This window comes from Condylura cristata, unplaced genomic scaffold, assembly GCF_000260355.1.
Source record: "Condylura cristata isolate star-nosed mole 26May11 unplaced genomic scaffold, ConCri1.0 scaffold00006, whole genome shotgun sequence".
Lineage (NCBI taxonomy): Eukaryota > Metazoa > Chordata > Mammalia > Eulipotyphla > Talpidae > Condylura > Condylura cristata.
In genome coordinates this window covers 50,350,980-50,371,584 of record NW_004567107.1, presented here as the reverse complement: position 1 = coordinate 50,371,584, position 20,605 = coordinate 50,350,980, and the positions used below count along the sequence as shown (strand labels likewise).

Sequence of the window (20,605 nt, the reverse complement as noted above, 5' to 3'; positions counted from 1 at the left end):
TGGTTAGCTAATTTATGACAAAGAAGTCAAGATATACAATGGAGAATATACAATGGAGAAAGGAAAGTCTATTCAACAATTGATGCTGGAAAACTGGACATCCATATGCAAAAGAATGAAACTAGTCCACTATCTTAAGCCATATACACAAATTAACTCAAAATGGGTTAAAGACTTGCTTATAACACCATAAAATATGTAGAAGAAAACAAGTCCTATACTCTTCTCATCAATCTTATTAATATCTCTGTTTACTCATCTCTAACGGCCAGGCAATCAAAAAGTAAAAATAAACAAATAGGACTTAATTGAGCTAAAATTTTCTGCTTAGCAAAAATGAAACAAGCAGACAAATAACTCCCCCTCCAAAAAAAAAAAACCACAAACAAACCTGAAATTAAAATGAAAATGCCACCTACTGAGTAGGAGAAGATACTTGCAGATCATATATCAAAAGGTATAAGCAACTCAGACAGCTTAACAGCAATCACAACAAAAACAGCAATATTAAAAAATGGGCAGGGATCTAAATAGACATTTCACCAAAGATATCCAGATGGTCAATAGACATAGGAAAAGATGTTCTATATTGCTTATCATTAGGCAAATGCAAATGAAAACCACAATGAGATTTCACTTTACAGCTATGAGAATAAATGTTGTAGAAAAGATAAGAAAGGTAATTGTTGGAGAAAAGAGAACCCACTGTTGGTAGGCATGTAAATTTGTGCAGGCATCATGGAAAACAGTATAGAGGCTACTTAAAAAACAAATTAGGATTACCATGCAATTCAGAAATTCTACGTTTGGGTATTTATCTGAATCATATGAAAAAACTCATTCAAAAAGATACATTCACCTTTATGTGTATTACAGCATTATTTACCACAGCCAGGACATGGAAACCCCCTAAATGTCAACCAATATTGGAAGAGATAAAGAAGATGTATATACACAATGGACTGTTATTCTCCCATTACCAATACTTACCCTGAAATGCTTTGGAGGGTTAAGGAAAACTTAAGGCATCAGGAAAACTCTCCACCATGTTTGGTGAAAACATTTGTCAGAAGAGGAAATTTGATGATAGGAAACTACTTAATTGACTGCCTTTATCATTCACTGTTAAAACCCAAGGCAACAAAATATGACTGTTCTGAAGATAGGAAAGGTGATAAATATGTTAAGGAAACATGGAGTGCTTTTTTGGAGGTCAAACATGAGTGTTAGAGAAAAGAGCAAACATCCCTATGGGATTATCAGAGAAGCATGTGAAAAGCCAGTTGATGACAACCATACACTGAGTATTTGTACTATGTAATTAGAGATTAAGGGGACTAGTGACAAACTGCTGTTTCCTATCCAAATCACAAAAATAGGTGAAAGAAACATGGACCCCTTTCTGTTCAAAGCCATATATCCAGTGCCAGTCCACCCATTTGCCTAAGTCCTCCAGTGGCTCTCCCATGCCTGCAGAGGTGTGTTAGAAGGGACTCTCAGATACCCTTGACAGTTCTGGCCAGCTCTTTCCCAGCTCTCTTCTTGTTTCTGTTTGCCAAGTCGTTCTCTACTTTGTTGTTCTGCTGTTTCAGTAACCATCATCCTTTCTTGGTTTTAATAGAGGTTTTCTGCTAAAACTAAAATGGAAGCTAATTCACTTCCTTTTTGATTGCAAACTATGCAAATGTTGAACTAATTAGCTGATAGTCTTTCTTACCATGAAAAAGCCTGTCTGTGACAAAGAAAAAGTAAGTTTAACATGCAGAGTGAAGCCATAACAGAGCTTGGTGACAGACAGGAGGGAACTAATGCAATGGTTTTGCTAACAAAATTCACTCAAGGAATTAGTGTTGTCAGGATTAAATAAGTTAATAAATGAGTGTAAATAACAATGTACACAGTGTGTATATTCTTAATAGTTGTTAGTTATTCTTAATCAACTCTCAATATATGATATTCCTTGTATTCTCTCTTCTTTAACTAGACTATAAAATTATACAGCTGAGGCACTATGTCTTACTTATCCCTATTGCTCCCAAGATTAGCACAGAACCTAACCTATACTAAAGTTCTACTATAAGGGAATTTAATAGATCAGCACATTGTAGTTCCTGTGAGATTCATTTGATGTATGATTTTCACCTCATCTTTGTAGGCAAGGCAAGGAATTCACTAGTGCATTTGTGCTGTTTTCTTCTATGATATGAAAGGAAATATTTACCTTGTTTTGTTATTTCCAGAGTATTTTGTTTTCCGATAAGGTCCATGATTTTTAAATGTAGCGATTGTTTTGATTTTTCATAATGCGAAATACATTACTTTTGAGACAACTGAGTTTTGAAGATTTTTCCAGAGTCAGTGAGTGAACACTTCAAATCTTAGTGTTATGCTTGAAAAGATAAAATTATTCCTGGTGCCAAACTTTAAAAAACAAAATCACTCCCAAATCTCACAAAGATAGTTAAAATGGAAAACATCTTATAATCAAATTGTTTATATCACCTCTGTTACACTTTTCCTGTTCTATAAACACAGTGGAGATAAAAAGGATTCCTGATGATTTTTTTCATATTTTTAATGTGTGTATGTATCTTAATGTCTTTTTACTTTAGTGAACATTTGAAACTGTTCAATTTTATTGATAACAAGAAAAATGCGTTGCGTATTTGTTTTTCCTTCATGATAGAGAGTGTAATGAATGGTGTGAGTTAGTTTTTTCTGACCTTCTGTCTGTATTTAGTGAACAAATGTGGAAATGATAGTGTGGTGAGTCAAATCTTTAGTCTGAAGTTTCCATTTTCACAAGAAATAGCCTTTAATACAGAGAAAGGGAAATGTTTGCTCAAATTCAGTGAATTACATGTTTCAGAGGACCTGAGTCTTTTATTCTTTCATCTCTTCTCTAATCACTGACCATAGACCTAAAGCTAGTACTGGGAGAATTCCTTCTTTTTTTTTTTTTTTAAATCAAGCAGCTATATTTCTTGGTGCACAGTGTGTATTTGCAAATATTTATCCCTATCCCATTTTTCATACCAGGAACACCCTTTCCTAGCACCCTTATTAAGAAAATTTCTTTAACATATTTTTAGAAAAGACTTCTTTTTCTATTCTATGCCTCACTTTTCTCTTGACGTGTTTTATTGACTGGAGTCACCTAGCCAATATGAAGTGTGAGAACTGTAGCAGGCATTTTTGTCCTGTGGCTTCTTTAGTGCTAAAATGATACCAATAAGCATGAGATTTCTGACAGATTTCATTGTAAGGTAATAAAGACTTGCATTCTCTTCTTAGCGGGCCTACTTTTTTTTTTTTTTTTTAAAGATCTTGGGTACAGGTCAGAGGTGTGCTGGGGTAAGAGGATTCACCAGAGACAGAGCGGGGAGCAGAACAGGCAGATCGACGAAGTACACTGCTGAGGGGAGCAGCGGGTGGGTCAGGAGAGGTCTGCCAGGCGCCATGTGGTCTCCTCCAGGGCAGGCGGGGATGGAACTCATGTGGAAATGGCTTAAGCTTCTCAGTGCTGCGCTTTAACCCGATGCGCCACCAGGGAGGGCCTAATACACCTTTTTGATGTCAAGCTTACCCACTGCTTTCTTTCTGCCTTGCTCAGAGGTTGTTTTCTTCCCTGTTACTTGAGTGTTACCCTGACAGCTCTGAACTCTGAGGTCAGTAAAGCCTCTACCTCCACGCCTTCTGCCTTTTTCTGTTTCTGCCTTTTTCTGACACACAAAAGTAATTGTTTTGCCTTGTTATTATTATTATTACTATTTTAGAAATACATTATTGTAACACAAATAAAACTCCCTACTAAATTTCTTGGCAACAAAAATGAAATAAAATTTAGCCACCACAAGCAAATTTAGGGATACAGAACAAGAGCCAAAGAAATTGAATGAAAAATAAACCCCTAAGAATCTTTGACACACAAATTTGGCTCATAAACCAGGAGTGTATGCAGTAGATCTGCCATTTTCATGTAAAAATGAAAGCAGGATGGCACAAAACATGCAGGAAATAAATCTACCAAACCTATTACTCAGATACTTGTCAGCAATCTGCTTTCCAGGTCACAACCTTAAATTCCTTTTTCACCCCAGCAATGCAATTAAGACTCTTGTTGGAGACAGTCTCCTACCATTGCCTTGGGCAACTACATAGGAGTTTGAAGTTGAGCTGTCTGCCCAGGACTTTGGTTTGCTTTTTTTTTTCTTTTAAAAATTTATTTATTTATGCAGACAGGCCAGAGGTGCAGGGGTGGTGAGAGGCTTCACCATAGATAGAGTGGGGAGCAAAACAGGCAAATCTATGAAGTTCACTGCTGAGGGGAGCAGCGGGCGAGACAGGAGAGGTCTGCTGTGCCATGTGGGTTAGCTCCAGGTCGGGGCTCGAACTTGAACAAAAGCAGCTGCCCCTAGCTTGCAGAGCTGTGTCTTAACCTGTTGCACCACCAGGGAGGGCCCCTTGGTTTGCTTTTAAATAGAATTTTGCTTTCACTTTATTTACTTATTTGTTTTTAAGTTAATCTATTTAAATTGAGCTGGTCTACTGGAACAGCTATCTCCTATAAGATACAGCACTTTAGCCACCCACAGCCACCCTGGTTTATGGACTCAGTGAAACACCTACTCACAGCATGATGGTGCCATCAGCACTTAACAGACACGTTCCTAATTTTGTTACATGGGTGGTTGGTGAAGAGGTTCACAGTGCTTTTCAAGGAATGAAATCCAACAAAAAACTGGTCACACAAACCCTAAAAGTTTACTGATCTTAACTCATGACATTTTCATATTACTTCAATCCTGACGTTGGAAACAGAAAGATTTCTTTAAAATTATTTTGTTCCAGCACTAAACTCAGCAGCACATGCATTTAAGGAAAGAATTTTTTGTTGTTTCTTCAGGTAGGTCCTTTTCAATCCCCTAGCTTTGCATTTCAACCTGTCCAAAAAGTCCCTTATTAAAGTTTGTAATTGTATTATTCCAACAGCCCTTATTCATTTGTGGAAGACATAGGAGAATTACTTATTTTATATGCAAGCACTACAGATTTCAAGACATTTGGGTTCATCTAAACCAACTACGTTCTAGTTTAAAGTATGTTCTGGGGACAATTAAGTAAAGTACCACACATATAATTAAATTTACGAAAGTTGTATTTCCTGCATACATTTGGAAACACATTAGAACCAGTGTCGTTTTCTTGTTTAGAAAAATAAAGGTAATGAAAACTGTTTATTTCTGTTTGCAGATTAATTCATAGATTATATTTAGCCTGGATGTTAAGAGATTACATCAATGCATCAATTTTACAATGACAATTAAATTTCATGTCTCAACCAGTAATTTATTTTTTTGAGTTGAGATATTAAAAATTTGAGCAATTTTAAAATTCAGTCCAAGAATAAAATTGTCTATGATATTGTATCCTGTTATGAAGCTTTTACTGCTTTTTAAAGACTGTACAGGAATCATGTATTGTCACTGTATTTTTTCAGTAACTATGTTATTTATGTTTGTTTACTTACAAAGAGTAGTGATTTCTCAAGAACTTCCATCCATTTGTTCTCAGAGCAAATAGAAAGTATTCAAGACATCCCTAAAGGTTTCAAATTTCTGTTGACTTAAAAGTATATTGAATTCATTCATTACTAAAGTCTTGGCAAAGCATGTTTTTCTCTTTTTTGTATTTCTTTTCATTTATTTCTTTCCCTCCTTGCTTACTTCCCCTCTACAACCTTCCTTCATTCCTTCTATATATGATGTTCTTCTATTTCTTTTTCATACCACTCTCTTCCCCTCATTGCTTCCAAGGAAAGGGGCGTAGCATCATGACCTTTCTAGGAAAAACCATATTCAAAGCTGAATTGGTTTAGAGTGCCTTATACTTTTTATTTTTGGCTGTACGTTAGAATAACCAGACATGTCTCAGTATAAACATTTCTTCCAAAGTGAGGTAAAAGTCCAACTTCACTATATATGGTCAATCTAAAAGTTAGGCCAGATAGTATACCATTATTTACTTTTTTTCTGGTGGAGAGAAAGTTCAGGAAGTTGTTTGATTATCTAGTGATTAAGGAATAAGATTTTTACCCACCCATTTAATCCTGACAAGTTTAATTGTATCTCCGCTGAGAGGACATTTCTTGACCTGTGACATATCTGAGTCAGTGGGGTCATGAATGACATGCAAATGAGATGGGGTTAATGGAATTTGTGTGGATTTCACAAAGAACCAGGTGCAGGAAAAGCCTTATAAATGGAAGCACTAAGGTGGTGCTTGAGAAATTGTATCTTCAAATTGCTTAGCTTTTCCTTTAAAGGGGGCCGGTCCATGCCATGCCCCTTCTTCCTTTCTTTTGAATGCTGGACATCTAGTGTGAACTTACATAAAAACCTGTCAGGATGGAAGTTTGTTCAAAGGAAAAGAGAGTAAGTAAAAAAGTGTGTTTGAAGAGTTTGAAGGTTCAGAAAAAGAGTGAGTGTGTGTGTGTGGGGGGGGGGTGGCTGTGAGCACATGTGCGTACCTCTATGTGGTACATGTGGATTTGCACACGCATGAGTGTGTGAGCCCTGAGGAGGCATTTGTGTGTGGATACGTACGCCTGCACGTGCACACAGGGCCCTGCGTGTGTGTCTGGCCTGTGCATAGCTGTGTGTGGCATGTTAGGGTGACTATAAGCAGTGTGTGTGTGTGTGTGTGTGTGTGTGTGTGCTGCAGGCAGGAGAAGCAGCTTTGACTCAGCCAGTGGCAGATCAGTTAGTACATAACTAATAGTGAGAAAGGAAGCTAGGGAGAGACGCAACCGACCTTATTAACAAAAGCTCAGTTTTGTCCCTGCGGACCCAACCAGCAGAAGGGACTGGACGAGCTGTGGCTCTCTGCCAGGGAGGTCGGCTCCCAGCAAACAGTCGCAGGCATCCTTTATCATGCCCTTCCCAGAGGGAGTCCTGAGGCTTGGCAATCGGTAAGTTTTCAGAGCGGCAGCAGCAGCAGCCTTGGAGAAGACCAGCAAAGAGAGTGGACTGTGTATGTGAACTTGATTCTATATTTTCTTGTGGGGAGGGTTAATGGATTTTTTGGTACAAAGAAAGCTAAAACTCAGCTGACCTGAAAGACTGGAATTTCAGCTCTCTTTCCTTCCCTGGGTTGTTTTTCCTCCCGCTTCCTCTCAAAGCCCTTTAAACCAGAGATTACTGGGTCAGTGACTCTTATCCCGCCCGCCCGGGCCAAGGGTTTCTAGCTTTTTTGGCTTGGAAAGGAAAACCACTACCTGTAAGTATCTGCTTTATGTACTTCCTCTCATCTTGACTGTGAATGTTCTGTTAGCACAATGCCCCAGAGGTTGTTTTTATGGTGGTAGCATTAATTCCAAAGAACGGTGCAAGAATCGTATGCAGAGTCAGCATGCAAAAGTTTAATTCTCTTGTAAACTCTGAAAGGGGCAGTGTGCCGTGTTGAAAAAACAAGCATATGAGAAAAATGGGATTTATTTTCTTATCACAAATGTATAAGTTTCTTCCGAATCTTGCCCAGCGGCACTCACCAGTAAAGTAACCAACTTTAAATTTTCTAGGCTCCCCCCACCCCGAAATCATGTTTCTCTTCAATTTAGTAGAATGGAAAAGGTACAAAAACTAACAAGATGTTATATTCTCCTGGCATACAGATACAGTAATTTGGACAAGACAATTTCTAGATCGTGGACTTCAGTTATATTTGGATGTATATTTTCAAAAGCTGTACTTGTGGACAGGAAAAAGTGCTAGAGGCAAAAAAATCATATTGTTCTGAAGTCTTGGACCGAAATTTAAGTTTTTTTGTTGTTGTTTATTACCCAGATTTGCTCCAAAAACTTTGGTGTTGCAGCAAATAGTTTCTTTTAGTTTTCATCTGGATCACAGAAGTAATTTCCAAGGCATTTAATTTTTGTTCCTGCTGTTTTTTGCTATTGCATTCAGTCTTGTTGCTTGGCGTGAATTACAAAGCTTAAAAAGAGCATTTCCGGCAACTGGTTGGAGTTTATGGCCTGGGAATCTTGCTGGAGAGATTAACCTTTTCAGGCCTGCTTTGTAAAACTGATACAGCCAATTCCCAGTTCCAGTTAGCATTTGAGGAATTGCTTCTTGATGTAGCCTGAGCCTTGAGCTAACCCAGGAAAATGTTAATTACCTTTGCTCTTTCTCTCCATTGTTTTTCAAAACTCTTTGTGCCCTGGGACCACCTGAGTGCTTCATGCAAGGCCTATGCTTAAGCATAGCACCCTCCCAGAAGATTTTAAATCTGGGGTGCCACCTGGAACTTACCCAGGTGATTCTGATGCCGATGATATAATACTTGAATAAGTGTTGCTCTACATTGTCTTTTGCCATTAAATTCCTCTCACGTCCTTGGTTAATATTAAATCTCACATCTCAAGAATAAACGGGTTTGAGTGGCATTGAACATAAATTGTGTGCAACAAGCTTTTGCATGATTGACTGACAAACCAGGACTTTTCAACTGGGAGAGTTGATGGCTTTCCCATCAACCTCATCCCCTCCCGCTTTCCTCTTCTGCCTTTTTATTTTTATGAGAAAATAATTAGTGAAGGTACCGGACATTATGTTCTTCTGCCCCCAGATTTTGGGCTGTAAGATCTAACTTGTTGCTGCATTGCCAAGTGATGTTTGTCTTTGAAACTTAAAACCTGAGGCTGTTCTTAATTCGGCATCAGTCTCCTGGGAACGCTCTGCTCTTGGGGACTGGCTAGGTTGAGTTGGCCTGAACTGAACTGGAATTCTTGGAACTCCTCAGGAACTGTCTCATTCCTAGAAGTTGAGTTTGGATTAATGAACCCAGAAGGATTGAGAGAAACAGGAAGTGATGGTTCTAGCTTGTTAAGGTACTCTTTTGACAACACATGAAAGTAAGAACTCAGTTCCATCCTCCTCCCAAAGACATCTTGTGGTATTGCATACTTATACTAAAAAGAAAAAAGGTGTGGTTATCAGCACCTCTTCCTTTTTTCCTTCTCCTCATTCCAATTATTGGGGTGGGGTGAGACGGGGAGGTGCTACATGCCAGGCTCACTGATAATTTCCCAAGGACTCCAAAACAACTGATGTGAAAGGTATGGAGAGGATCCCTGTCTTCAGGCTGCTTCAAATCTTAGCGTTTGTTGAGCAGCCTGGGCGAGCCATGTCGTCTTTCTGAGCTTCACGTCCTCTTTCATTAAAATGAAAAGTTTGACATAAAAGATTTTGGATATGTTTTCTGGCTTTGATGTTTTGACATAGGTCAATAGGCTTCAGTCTCCTAAACTCATATAACAGGCAGGGGAGCTTTATTAGTGTTTGTGCTGAAAACATGTCCAAGGATTTGACTAACAGCTGTTCTTCAAAATAAAAAAAATAATAATTAAATTTTGTTTCACAAGAACTAAAATCTCTGGCACAGAGGCCAAAGGCCACTTTTTCAGAGCACACATTGTTCACAATGGGATCCTGTTGGACCCTAGAGAGGCTGTTTCTCTGGGACGGGTTACATAGGATCACAGCCTTTAATCTTGTCTGAATCTGGTGCTGCTGCCCCTTTGGAGAGCTGGGTGGTCTGAACAGAAATGACTTCCTTACTTGCACAGCTTGCAACCTGACCCTTTCATTCAAGAGATTTAATAGCTTTTGTGCTACTAGGTGAGAGAGGCTCATTCAGGGACCTTTGAGGCACTGGGGGTGGGGGGAAAACAGCTCCCTAATGAAATCTTACATTTTGCCTGTGCAGTAGCTGCTCTTACTGCAGCGACTGGAGCAACATTTCAAAGGGCTCTAAAACTTGGCCATCAAGATAGGAAAATACAGCTGTGATCTATGTGTTTTCTTGACAAATGTAGCCTGCAGCTGTCTGAAGAAATTTTATTTGGGTAGGAAACTTCCTACTGAAGGACAGACTACAGAGATCTCAAAAAGTAAAGCTGTTTTGACAAAATATTCTTGGGCTTTCATTGGTAAGTTTAAAGGACCGGGGGAAATAATCTTCAGTTTTCCTCTTATCTCTGCCCTTTGTGGGGTTGCTGATATGATGTTAAAAACATTCCTTGTGTGCACCATGGAGAGGCTGCTAGGATTGTATATCATTCTTAACTTTATCCTCCTAACTTTCCTATCTAGCTTCCTTGGAGGTGGGGGCAGATAACAGTCCTTTCCTTGGGTGTTCCACCTCCCTGGGATCCTGTCTCTGCCTTCTGTCAAGTGTTATCTGTTGCTCCCTTCTTACAAATGTTCCCTGCATTCTTCCCTTAAAATAAATGAACAAGTGCTTGTCTCAGTGCTGTGGATATTTGTCCCAAGAGCTACATTTTTCATTAACACACACACACACACAGGCACACACAGTCCTTATTTGTAAATTTTAAGTCAAAACCATTTTGAAGTTACAAGAATTCCAGAAAGGATCAAAATGACCAGATGAACATCATCCAAATGAGTAGAAGCATGAAGCAGATTCTTGAGTTCAAAGATTAGCAACACAAGTAGGAGAGACTGGGAAGATGTGAAAATTCTGTCCTTATTTCTTCCTGACCATCCAGAACTGGATATTCTAATAGCTGCTTCAGATAAATATAAAGCAAGGAATCACTTTGCTTTTCTCAAGATTTTGTCCTTTTGTAGTAAGGAACACAGTCAGGGGACAGTGTTTGAAATTTTGAAACTCTGGGATTATACCATGCTCAGCTTATGGACCATCACCAACGGAAATACATAGCCAACCACAGATGTTTCTCCTCTTTATCTCTCTCTGTGTCTCTTTCTCCTGAAGTTTTCCCTGTAGACCAGTGTTTGCCTCAGTCACTCAGGTAGGGTTTCTTGAGCTTCCCTGTGCTAGCCCCAGTGAATAGGACTGGAGATGCTTAAGTGAGCAGGGCAGTCATGGCTGTTATCTTCAAGGAATTTATAGACAGACATGGAAAAATGACTATCAATAGATCAATAGTTTTAGTTATGCATTGCGTGCTTAGCTGTGTATTGCAGAAATCTGTAAGAGCAGATAAGACCGTTTTAGGAGATTGAGACAGTAATTCAGTCAGACAAGTTGGGGGTTCTAAAAAGGGCATTCATGGCAGGTGGAATGGCTTCGGCCTAACACATTAAGGATTGTCAGGGGAAGTAGCTAATTTAAGGAAGGAAAGAAATCCAGTGTGATCCCAGAAGGCACCTCTGAGACAAGGTTCCTTTCCAGTGCCTATCCCTCACTCTACCCATAACTGAACAATTCTGAAGGAAAGTTCTTTCTAAAAGTAAACTGAGATTCTACCCATTCTCCTATAGTTCTCTGTACTGGAACTATATAGTCATTTCTCCAAATATTTGAAGACAGCCTACTTTCTTCATAATTACTACCAAAGTTGGTCTGGTCTTTCCCGAACATATGCAATTGATTTTGGAAATGTAGCACACTGTGTTCGTTAAAAGCCAACTCACTGGCTTCAGTCCATCATCCCAGCCTGATTATGTCCTCAGTGATGAGGGTTAGCCCTCTTGGATTTGTGCTGTTGATGAATTGGATAAACTTGTCTTCTATGTCTTTGTTTAGGAATAGGAAACTTGTTTAACCAGAGGAAGGCAAAACAGAGCTACGGGACACCTTAAAATGCTTGTTTTAAGATAAATGGTGCCCCTAATCTCTTATATCCTTTTTTAAATTTAACATTGCATTGTAATGCTACTTAAGTTCCTTCTTAAACATGTTTTATTGAATAACTTGGTTTATAACATTATACAGGTTTCACATATGCAACAGTATTCTCTTATTTTCTCTTTTTTAAAGAGAAATCAATGGGTAAGACATATCTCTATAACTCAGGTTCGCAGAAATACCCAAATAGGGGTATCTGAAAAACATCAATAGATGTTGTTAGTATTTGTTCTGACTAGAATGCTAGAGGCACTGTTCAGCTGTACTTGATTATTTCATTTATTGATACATATGTTGAATGCACAGTCCATGCAACAGACCGTTTTGTCTTTCTGCCTTCAAAGTACATAGATAAATGACCATATCTTAGGTGAGATATGACAAATTACTTGTGGTGGTTTTAAATAAATTAGTCTCTTAAAATCGCAGGAAGGGAATACTTCCAAACAGAATGACTAGGTCTTAGGGCATGTTGCAGGGGAATTTCATGAGACATTAATATGTGATAAGAATTTTAATAAGGATGGTGGTAAAGACACTCCAGACAGACATGAGCAGGGGCATAGGGGGTAGGCATTATCCAGCAGGTCACTGAGTGTGACCTATGGAGGGGGAGATACATCATCCTAGAGGTGATAACTGAAGGCCATGTGAGTGGATATGGAGTGAGAAGTCAGCTTAAGTCAGTTTTTTAAAAAAATTTATTTATGCATCCAGAACTGGGGTACAGGCCAGAGGTGCAGGGGTGGTGAGAGGTTTCACCAGAGACACAGTGGGGAGAGCAGAACAGGCAGGCTGATGAAGTACACTGCTGAGGGGAGCAGCGGTCGGGTCTGGAGAGGTCTGCCACGCCATATGGTCACCTCCAGGGCCAGGGATCGAACTCATGCTGAAGTGGCTTTCACTTCTTAGTGCTGTGTTTTAACCCGCTGAGCCACCAGGGAGGGCCACTTAAGTCACTTTTTAAGAAATGCCACAACTTTAATGGTACAATGACCAAAACAGGAGAGAAAGGAGGGTGCAAAGGGAACAAAGGATCAATAAAAGGGGAGGGGTATTGATGAGGGAGAAAGAAAATCAGGAGTCTGTTGAGCCACATAAGCCAGAGGAGAAGCAACTATCCAGAAAATGTGAATGGAGGTCACTATGGGAAGTGACAGAAACTGGGGAAGATAGTCTGAGAAAACTTCTATTGGATATATCAGTTAGTAGGTCCCTCCAGCCTTCGAGACACCTGTTTCAGTAGCTGGGGGGCAATTGAAACCCAGTGGTCCTTTTAGGGAACACAAAGATGTAGAGTGGGTAGAGGCAATACTCCAAGGAGATAGGATGGTTGGCGAAGATGAGACCTTTGGTGGGGAAGAGGAAAGAGAACAGCTGATGGTAGTGTTCCTGAAGTTCATGACATCACCGGTAGCAGTCAGGACACCAGTATTTATTGAATACCCACTATTGGCTGGTGCTTCTCTATATTCCTTCATTTGATTCTTACAACAAAGCTTCAGGTTGGTGTTTTAATCCCTATTAACTGATGAGAAAGCTGAGACCAAGAGAACTTAATTTGACCAAGACCGTGCCAGCAAGTGGCAGAATCAGCATTCAAATCTAAGTAGCCCTGGAAGAGCAGCTGTCATATTGCAGACTCGACTTCTGGCTTCTGATTAAAGTCTGCTGATCAAAGTGATAATAAAAACAACACGAACAGAGATGGGGCTCAAAAAGGCAGATACCCCAAAGTTGAGGATGAATATTCTCAATCACATTTCTGAAATATCAAGTACCCCCTCAAACATGAATTCCTTGTCATGTTACATACAGGAAGTTTTACAGGACAGGGGGAGAGGGAACCCCTGAAGCCCCAATCCTGCCTGCTCTAAGTGAGTTCTGCCATCCACAACGTCAAGACAAAACATATAAAACTTTAATGAAAAGGGACTTTAATACAGTAAATATATAATACAGAACACAAAGAATATAACTTCTAAATCAAACACCCAAAGTTACCCATTCCCTCGTGGGTAAAAGTCAACCCAAAAGGGATTGGCCCAAAGCAAGGCCTAAAAGCCCGCCACAAGACTAAAGCACCTTCTGGCCGGACCCATGGAAAAGGGTCAGAAATGGCCAGACAAATCTGGGAGGAAAAGAGCAAAATCAAATTCAATATAAACACTGCCATAGTCACCTCCCTACAGATCTCTCACCCACATCTGCCTTAACCAGTCCAGGGTCAGGAAACAAGCACGGTTTCTTCATCACATGCTTGCTGCTCCATGTGGCTTCTTCAGGTCTCCTTCTTGTTCTCCATCCGGCTTCCTTCTCTTCTCTTTTTCTCTGCTCAGCTCCACCCTCCTTCTGGGTGGGGCAGGGAATCTGGAACTACCCCTTTTCCTAGGGGCCATCCTGTTACAGAAGTAGTTGAGATGTGGTGACGACTCTGGTGCCATGGGCTCAGCATCCCAGGGGTCATTTCAGTATGTGGCCACGTGTGTCTTTTCTCTTGTTTGTCTCTTCTTTTATTTACCTTTCTTTATTCTCCTTTTACTTATTTATTTTGTAAAGATTTATTTATTTATGAATATAGAACTGGGTGTAGCCAGAGGTACAGGAGCAGTGAGAGAATTCATCAGAGACAGAGTGGGGAGCAGAACAGGCACATGGTGATATATACTGCTGAGGGGAGCAGTGGGTGAGACAGGAGTGGTCTGCTATGCCATGTGGGTTAGCTCCCTGGTCGGGTATCAAACTCCTGCTGAAGCCACTGGGGTTAGCTTCACAGTGCTGGTTAGCGTCACAGTGCTGCGTTATATAACCTGTTGGGCTACCAGGGAGGGCCCTATTCTCCTTTCACTATTTTTCCTGTTCTTAAGAAAACAGGACTCCTGTGAACCCTATGTCAGTGTAGTTCATCTCCTCATTCTCTGATATGCAATAGTTCTGGATGAGACACCATGCATTTTTTTTTGTAATTAAAAAAAATTGTAATAGTTTATTTTTACATACTTTTGTGTATTTTTCCATCTCAGCTGCAATCCCCTAAGGTTTCCAGTCATCAAATCACCCATGTGCCATCACCATAGTCCAGTGCATTTCCCTCCCCCACTGGTTTTGACCCCATTCCCCCCTCCCCCAATGTCTCTGGTGTATATAGCTGTTCATCATTTTCTTGCCTATTCCGTTATATTCCTGCTATGAGAGGAGAAACCATCCAGTATTTCTCCTTTTCTTTCTGGCTTATTTCACTAAGCATGATCTTTTCCAGCTCCATGTTGCTGCAAAAGACATGTGTTTTTTTTTTTTTTTGGTTGTTGAGTAATATTCCATTGTGTATATGTATCACATCTTTTAAATCCAGTCATCCATTTTTGGGCATTTGGGCTGTTTCCATGTCTTTCCAATTATGAATAAAGCAGCAGTAAACAGGGGGGGTGCAGGTGTCTTTTTGAATCAGTGTTTTTGTGTCTTTTGGGTAGATACATAGGAGTGGGATTGCTGGGTCATAGGGAAGCTCCATGTTTAGCAGTTTGAGGAATCTCCAAACAGTTTAACATAGTGGTTGTACTAGTTTGCATTCCCACCAGCAGTGCAGGAGAGTCCTTTTTTCTCCACATCCTTGTCAACATTTGTTGTTGCTAGTTGTTTGAAGATGTGCCATTCTCACTGGGGTGAGGTGGTATCTCATTGTGGTTTTAATTTGCATCTCGCTTATTACAAGTGATGTTGAACATTTTTTCATATGCTTCTTGGCCATCTTCATTTCCTCTTTGGAGAAGTGTCTTTTTAGCTCGTTTGCCCATTTTTGGATGGGGTTGTTTATTTTTGTTGAGTTTCATCAGTTCTTTGTATATCTTTGTGATCAATCCTTTATTGCTAGTTTTGTGTGAGAATTTTTTTTCCCAGTCAGTGGGATGTCTGTCTGTTTGTTTGTTTTTAATGTCTCTTTTGCTGTACAGAAGCTCATCTATTTATCTTTGCCTTCACTATCGTTGCATTGAGTGCTCTATCTTTAAAGATGTCGCTGAAGTGTATGTTGTGCAATTTTTGGCCCAGCTTTGCTTCCAGGAATTTTAAGGTTTCCGTTCTTATGTCTAGGTCTTTAATCCACTTCCAGTTGATTTTTGTGTATGGTGAGAGGTAGTGATCTAGTTTCATTTTTTGCATGTAGCTTCCCAGTTTTCCCAGCACCATTTACTGAACAAACTTTCTTTGTTCCATTGTATCTTCTTTGCCCCTTTGTCAAAAATTAGCTGTCCATAAACCTGTGGGTTTATATCTGGGTTTCCTATCCAAATCCACTGGTCTGTATGTCTGTTCTTTTTCCAGTACCATGCAGTTTTGATTATTATGGGTAAGCCAATTTAAAAATTGGTTTGCACTGTTTTTGTATTTTGGGATTATAGGCTCCCCCTTCCGGTGCTGTTACTGCTTGGGTGCTGTTACTGTAACCAAAACTCCCACATTCCTCCACCATTGTCTATGATGCTCCCTCCCCACCTGGCTTCCTCTTTTTATAAGGACAACAGCATATGGGATTAAGGCTCCTCACAAATGACCTAATTTAGGCTAATTACCTCACTAAAGAAACTATAAATATAGCCAAATTCAGAGAGGGTTAGAATTTCAACAATATAATTTTAGAGGGAACAAAATTCAGTCATTAACACCATGCCACCCACCAAGTTAAGTTCTCTTCCTGGTGTTAACTGATCTTTGAAATTCTTGAGACATTACTACAATGAAAGGCACTACAATATAACCTGTAGCCTCAGAAACCCACATTTAAAAATTAATTTATAATTCACTCTAAAGTTAGAGTTTAGCTTCAGGATTCATCGACAGGAATACCTCCTCAGGCATAGTTTTGTACTTTCAGCAATCCAGATAAAACCTGTTTTCCTGTGTGGTGCTGATTTGGCAGGGTTAGGAGGGAACAGTGTGTAGTGAGTACCACTTGTATTACAGATTCATTGTGATGGTCATATCAGTGTCACTCAGTGATTGTTGCAGAACTGCTTTATTCAGAATTGTTGGTCTCTACTCCCAATAAGAAGATACTTTCTGATCTGTGGCTTTATAAATTTCTTTGTTGTTAGCTCCCTTTAATGCAAGGAAATCATAGGATTCATTGGTAAGAGCACTCTGGGGTCCTCAGATAGCTCTTCCCCCATTTACATTAAGAACTATGAATGTTGGGGCCTCCCTGGTGGCTCAAGGGGTTAAATCTCAGCATTATGAAGCCATTCGCAGCCATCTCTCCTGTTTAGCCTGCAGCTCTCCTCAGCAGTGTATTTCAGTAAATCCACCTGTTCTGCTCACCCCCCCCACACCTCTGGCCTGTACCCCAGTTCTTATATCTACAGTGTTGCACAGCTGACTTAAAATTATAGGCAGCTCAATGATTGCATCTATCATGTTTGGATTTTCGTCTCATCAGAAAAATCCCAAGTTAGAACTTTAAGATCTAAAATTTAAGACTTCAGGCTTTTAAGACCTAGAATTTCAAACTTTTTCAGACAACACTTAAGACATTAAGACAATCACCTGGTGTATCACGGATGCCCATGATGTGAGGACAGTGGAGTTTCTTTATTAAATGTAACAAAACTGGCCCTCCCTGGTGGTGCAGCGGGTTACAGCACAGCACTAAGAAGCTAAAGACACTTTCGCATGAGTTCTATTCCCGCCTGCCCTGGAGGTGACCACATGGCGTGGCAGACCTCTCCTGACCCGCCCGCTGCTCCCCTCAGCAGTGTACTTCGTCGATCTGCCTGTTTTGTCCCTTCTCTGTTCCTCTCACCCTCCACATCTCTGGCCTGTACCCCGTTCCATATGAATAAATAAATCTTTAACAAAAAACTAACAAAAGTTATCTTTTCAAAAGCCTTGTGAAATTAATATTATCTTCACTGTACAGATGATGAAATCAAGGCTGAGAAGACTTAAGTAACATGTTGTAGGTTCAATTCTTTTTAGTCATTAAAGTGTTCAAATAGTGGATAGTTACTTTAAAGCATCTTATCCTTAATTCAAAACTTTTTATTGAGATTTGCCTATAAAGATGTGTGTGAACTAAAATGTAGGATGTAATGTCATGCATTACGTGAAAGAGAATTCTTATTTTAAAAATGGGGTTCACTCCTTTTCTTTTTCTTACAAAAGATTGATTTTGTGTATGTGTTTTGTTCTTGAGCAGAAAAGGCCAAATTGTTTGTTCCAAGCAGAAGGCCAGAGGTAGTAAAATGGGCTTCAAGTGACTTGGGCTTGAACCAGTAGGTTCAAGACAGTGTTAAAAAGTATAACAAGAGGCATGAGCTAATCCTCATTGTTTCATTGAAGTCTTGACAAGAAGTAACTGGTACATAAGGAACACAAAGGGGAATTAAATTTTGGAGTGATGTGAAAAATCCTCATTTGCAGAGCAGAGCAGAAGGTTTGAATGTTTCCGCTCTACAGCAGATGAGGAAGCAGATATTTTTCAGTCTCTTTTTGAGCTGATCAATATTGACTTGATGGTAATTTTGGAAGGATTTATTGCTTCCTGCCAAAACCCAAATGACCACTTCTGTTATATCTTGAAGATCATACTCTGAAAAAAATCATGGAAAAATATGAGCCTTGTGAGTAATAAAACTTACTACTAGCTAAAAGGTATTACCATATATGTATTTATATTTGCTTTAGAGATTTTCAGCAGGGGATAAGGTAAAATGCAAAGGCGACTAGAGGGAGTACACAAGTTTACTAGTTAAATAGTGTTAATTCCTTTATTTTATACCTTGCTTCCTCTAAAAATTATACTATTTCTAGAAGCATCTACCTGGATCTTTACCTCTCACACTTTCTAGGAATCGATCTCTTGGCTAGGCTGTCAGGAAAGGATGTCCACCTTAGCTCCATACTTGAGGTGTCTTGCTTTGCTCTGTCTGAGGTCATCCCACTGCCTTCTCTTCCTCATCCCTCTCTCAGTCACCTCCAACTTGAGTCTTGATTTCAGGATTTCCTGGTGCCAGCTTTCTAGTTCTCATCCTTAACCTAGTCTCTCCACTTCCTTCCCACCCCAAGCTTTAGTGCCCAAGTTACAATTTTTTTTTATAGAGGTAATATTTGTTATAACACTTTACATAATTCAGTATTACAGGCTCACAGCTTTTCAGATATATGTTCCTACACCCACCACAAAGTACCTGTAGCCTTCCACATGGTCCCTTGGACCTTCTCATACTTTTCTCTCCATTCCCACCCAGCCCCACAGGTAGCCTAAGTTCTGCACAGCTGTTTACAGCAGTGATTCTCAATCCTGGTGGCTCTTAAGAATCACCAGGAGAACTTTTAAATTCAGATGATTAAATAAAACACACCCGAAACCCTAGGTGTGGTGCTTGAGGGATCCTAACGTGAAGTCAGACATAAAGGACATAGAGGTGACATTAGAACAGCTCTCTCATCTTGGCGCAGTTCCCGTTCTCCTCACTACTGCACACCCATCTTAGCCACACAATGGGTGTTTGTATCTTTCCAGGACAGTAGTATAAATCTGAAGCCACAGGGGTGAAGTCTCTAATGCAGCCTGTACTTGACCTTAGGCAATGGGAGACAGTGGGTGAACTCCCATACTTTAAAGCTCAGGGCACACCATTCTGTCTGTGAAGGTAGCACCCGGAGTCCCTGAAGGACCGTGACAACATGAACCTACTTTGGAATTTGCTGTGTGGAACTGAGTAAGACCGAGTAAAGGAGTCCCAACCCCTTTGGTTAGAACTTTAAAAGACAGGATATGTTAGTGTGGGTTTACCAGAAATGTGGAATGCCTGAGACAACCCTTTGAACTGTACTTGTCAGCTAGTCTGGTTATTGTGCTGTTGGTAACTACATGTCTCACATCTAAACAATTTGCAAAACAACTTTTTTCCCTCTTTTTATTATTACTATTATTCTTAAAGATTTATTTATCCATCCATACAGAACTGGGGTACTGGCCAGAGGTGCAGGGGCAGTGAAAGGCTTCACCAGAGACAGAGTATGGAGCAGAACAGGTGGACAGACAAAGTATTAAATAGGTGGTTGTGAAAATTAAATGAGTTCAGACAGTATCTGACACAAAGTAAATCTATAATCCAGCATGATAATGATTATATGTAGAATTTGGAGAAACTCCTTCCAGCTTTAGAATTCTTATATTCTGTGCTTTCTTATATTCTGTGATTTAGGCTCAAACATGACATATTTTTTTCTTTTACTACCAAGTTTCTTGAGTCACCAGGGGTATTTCTTTTATAGCAGATCTTTTTGTCATTTTTTGACCATTTTAATAGTTTCAGTGACTCATCTTTTCAGTTCTTATTTAGTTAAATTCAAAACATATTAAAGTCCTCCTTTTGTGATTCTATAATGAATGCAACCAACTTTGTATATCAAAGGTAAAAAATAATGGCAATAACATACCAGGACAGTTATAAAAATGACAATTCAGACTCAAACATAAAATTTAACATTTTAATGTAGAACAATAACCCACAACTATCCATGAAAGTGCCACATATGGAAACATGCAGGTGACATGTTCAGTTTGGCTTGTCGTCTTTGAAAACAGTAAGCTTTCTCATTCCCTAAAAATAAGGGTCACACATGGGCCCTCCCTGGTGGCGCAGCAGGTTAAAGCACAGCACTGAGAATCTAAAGCCGCTTCCGCATGAGTTCCATTCCCGCCTGCCCCGGAGGTGACCACATGGCGTGGCAGACCTCTCCTGACCCGCCCGCTGCTCCCCTCAGCAGTGTACTTCGTCGATCTGCTTGTTCTGTTCCCCACTCTGTCTCTGGTGAAGCCTCTCGCCGCCCCTGAGCCTCTGGCCTGTACCCCAGTTCTGTATGCACAAATAAATAAAATCTTTAAAAAAAAAAGAAAAAAAGGGTCACACATGTGACCCCCAAGTTA

General features: G+C 39.8%; 1 protein-coding gene across 1 annotated transcript in view; it reads left to right on the top strand.

Moving 5' to 3' along the window:
• Window positions 1-6,947: 6,947 nt before the first annotated feature.
• The window catches only part of FREM1 (FRAS1 related extracellular matrix 1), a 150,189-nt gene continuing 136,531 nt past the window's right edge, over window positions 6,948-20,605 (top strand). Inside the window, exon 1 of the mRNA XM_004677672.1 lies at window positions 6,948-7,278. The gene's annotated coding sequence lies outside the window, so the exon portion shown is untranslated. The remainder of the gene's footprint in view (window positions 7,279-20,605) is intronic.